This window comes from Tupaia chinensis, unplaced genomic scaffold (genome assembly GCF_000334495.1).
Source record: "Tupaia chinensis unplaced genomic scaffold, TupChi_1.0 Scaffold144389_1, whole genome shotgun sequence".
In the NCBI taxonomy this organism is placed as follows: domain Eukaryota; kingdom Metazoa; phylum Chordata; class Mammalia; order Scandentia; family Tupaiidae; genus Tupaia; species Tupaia belangeri.
This window is the reverse complement of record NW_006204249.1, coordinates 53,826-56,599: the sequence shown is the minus strand read 5'-3', so window position 1 is coordinate 56,599 and position 2,774 is coordinate 53,826. Positions and strand designations below refer to the sequence as shown.

Below are 2,774 nucleotides of genomic sequence, written 5' to 3'. Positions count from 1 at the left end.
GAGACATCCTAGGACTGAGAGCGGCCAGGGACTGTGTTCAAGGGGTGAGGGGTGGGGTGCATCTCCCAGACTAGGAACTGTGCAGTGAGTCCAGTGAATGGTCCCCAAGGACGGAGTCCAAAGTTCAAATTTACTTGTCAGTGCTTAGTGACAGCATCGTGATGGGACCTGCAGAACCCAAACTCCACCTGTAACGCCTCCTGCCTGCCTGTTTCAAGACAGAGAGGAACCCTGAGGGACAGCCTACTCTGGTGGGTCTGAATCCAAACTTTCCACAGAGGTAGGGAGCACAGGGCACTGGCTGGTGGAGGAAGATGTATAAATATGGGAAGTTTTTTTTTTTAACTTAAAAATAAACTTTATTTTAAGCAATTGCTCAAGAAAGTATGTTAACTCAGATATTTGACAGATTTCATTTAAACTTACAGCCACAAAACTCAAAATATGAAACAAATATCTCTGTGTGCTTAACCACTTTTAATAAAGAAACTCTAAGAGAAGAAACATGTAGCGACCTCCCCAACAATTTGGGAGCCATTTAGGCAAGCAAATGTTAAGCAAAAAGACAGAGTTAAAAGTTAAAAATCCTCCAATTAGGAAATGTCTGTTCAAGTCCTTGATTTGCATTTATTTGTACATGAAAAACAAATATTTTAATTGAAAAGCCAAGTCCGAGTGCTTACTCATTCTTCAAGTGTCACCTCCTATCTGGCCTTCATTTATGACCACACATTCCCCACACGGCAGCCAGTCATCTACACTGAACCAGTGTTAGTTCACAGGATTGGCCTAACTCGAAGATCCCACCTCACACATCCTGTCACCACCCAGTACTCCCGTACATATCTGCACAGTCTGATTCTCAGTATTATCATTGTAATTGAGCTTGGAACTTCAGGTATCCAAAGGTAACTAGACACACATAATTCTGCTTTATTGCACAGTTCACAATATATAGCAGGTGATTATTAGCCAACCCTAAAATGAATATGAATATTGCCTATTTAGATAAAAATGTCAACTTGTCTACAACCACAAATGAAGCCATTAAGACACACAAATCTGCCACCCTACTAAGAGTGTGTTTACCTGTGGTGCAGTCCTGAGGGCCCAAACCACCTTAATGTGTTAAGTACAGAATGAGCAATTTGGGCGACACAGGACTGTAAGTGTCCTGTGCTCACAGCCGTCTGCGCCGCATACGTAATGGAAAGGCCACTTTTAAAGCTTTTCAGAGATAATCATGTTTGCCTTTTCCAAATTATCATCACACTAGTTCATGCTGAAGGTAAAAACAATAGTTAGAATCTTATTAATAACACATTTTGACTAAAAGTTGAGACAAAGCTGCTGACTACAAGTTCTGTTGAATTTTTGGTCACATTTAAGAAGCCTGTAAAGGACAACACAAAACCATCTCTGGTCATGTATTTATTTTGGTCTTCAAAAGCTGTAAAAAGTGACCAATTTAAAAACTGTGTGTGTTAAACCATGAAAAATATTTATTAGTAATTGTTTTAAAACACAACATATCGAGACAGCAGAAACCGAAATATTTTCTCACTTTACTTTGATTTCCCAACAGTGCTGAAGAAATTAGATTTCTGTCACTGCATGGCGCATAATTACAGACAAAAGCAAGTCAGCAGACCTAGGGCCTCATGGAGTGAATTCCCAGGGCACAGAGCACCCCCACACTCCTGGAGTGCTCAGGGCCCACAGGATTCAAGGAGGGCATAAGGGCAGGAGGTGCCTTCCTCATTCATTTCTGAAATGCAAGTCTCTTCAAATCCTGGCTCTATTTCATAGGCCACAGGATGCCACTCACAGTTATTCGGTGTTACATTCTTTTCCTGGAAATTCTTACCTGCACCTTGATCTCTCAGGGGAGTGGCTCTGTCCAGCCCAGCGCCTCACACAGCTGCTGTAAGCCATTTAGCACTAGCTCTGCCTGACAAAGGCTTCCTGTGTTTCCTAACCCTGTGCATTGGAAGGATGTCAATTTATTGTACCAGCCATTTGCCATTTAGAGGTGAACAGCTTTCTTGGACGATCCCCCAAACTTTAAGTAAGCTACCAGTGGAGGCCCTGTTTTATTTTGGTCAGTATGTGCATGTTTTCACAATTAGCGACATAGATGAAAAAACTGGTAACAGAGAAACCTACCTACTCTGCCATGTTAGATGCTAGAAAACAACCTTAACTACATGATTACATGGTTTTAAAAATAAGATTCATAGGGACCAGCAGTTAGCGTAACAGCTATGTTGCTAGACTCCCATGTAGTCGACCATGGTTCGAGTCCTGGACCTGGTGGCTTAAAACTCACACCGGACACGTGTGTGTGCGCGTGCCCAAGATCCCAAAAGGAGAATGGAGGAGACGGGATTGTGGCGTGGTCATCCCCTCAGTGGGATGATGTTTTGCTTTCTGTCTCTCTGTCTGTCTCTGTCTCTGTCTGTCTGGCGAGCGCATGCACCCTATAGCGAAAACCTCTCCAAGAAAAAAAAAATTCATAAACCACTTTCTGACGATATTTCTTATAAGTTCATTAGTTAGTCAATTGGGATATATATATATATATATATATATATATATATATATATACTCATTTTATTTTATTTTGTTTTTGATAACATCCATCCAGATAATTTTAAATAAACCACTGCATCACATACTGAGTAATGACTTGATATTTCTGCCACTTAAATGGCCATTAGTTATTAGTTCTAGTATATAATTCTTATAAGGATTTGTTGTTTATTATGTAGGGA

The 2,774-nt window shown here is 40.8% G+C and overlaps 1 pseudogene; it reads left to right on the top strand.

Annotated features, from left to right (window-relative positions):
* Positions 1 to 2,774, top strand: part of LOC102499752 (ral guanine nucleotide dissociation stimulator-like 1) — a 17,256-nt pseudogene that overhangs the window by 8,660 nt on the left and 5,822 nt on the right.